The sequence below is a fragment of the Myotis brandtii genome, unplaced genomic scaffold (assembly GCF_000412655.1).
Source record: "Myotis brandtii unplaced genomic scaffold, ASM41265v1 scaffold207, whole genome shotgun sequence".
NCBI lineage: Eukaryota > Metazoa > Chordata > Mammalia > Chiroptera > Vespertilionidae > Myotis > Myotis brandtii.
Genome location: NW_005357736.1, coordinates 1,015,387 through 1,015,892, shown reverse-complemented (window position 1 = coordinate 1,015,892; position 506 = coordinate 1,015,387). Strand labels below are relative to the sequence as shown.

Below are 506 nucleotides of genomic sequence, written 5' to 3'. Positions count from 1 at the left end.
GCCCCGGAGGCCGGGGGGGTGGGGGTGGGGGGACAGGAGACAGCGTTCCGGCCTCGCCCTCGGCCTCTGGTGACCTGGGAAGGGACCCTCTCAGAGCCTTGGTTTCCTCATCTGTGGACCGGTTCTGCCCCCATTCAGGGCTGGGTGTGGGGAAGATGTCATGGTCGCCATGGTAACAGCATTCCCATCTTGGTGTCTGGGCTGCGGCCAGTGATTTGATTTCCCGGCACTCCTCTCCCCACAGCCCTGCCAAGGGGGCTGTTTTCCATCTTCCCGCTCGCTCAGCCTCAGGAAAGGTTCCATTAGCTCCCACACCGCCCCCCGCATCTCCCATCAGATGTTTTCTTCACGGGATCCGGTTTCCGATCCCCGTTCTGGGAGGCATGGCGGCGGCAGCTGTGCTGTCCTCGTGCCTGGGGATGGGTTTGGTGCTGAGGTTCATCTCCGTCAGCAGCGGGCGCTCGGCTGCGCCCAGGCCTTTGCGGTGAGGACAGGCAGACCCAGGC

General features: G+C 64.4%; 1 protein-coding gene across 1 annotated transcript in view; it reads left to right on the top strand.

The window, feature by feature from the left end:
* The window catches only part of MST1R (macrophage stimulating 1 receptor), a gene marked incomplete at its 5' end in the record, with an annotated part of 11,146 nt that overhangs the window by 8,846 nt on the left and 1,794 nt on the right, over positions 1–506 (top strand). The gene's annotated exons all lie outside the window — the stretch shown is intronic.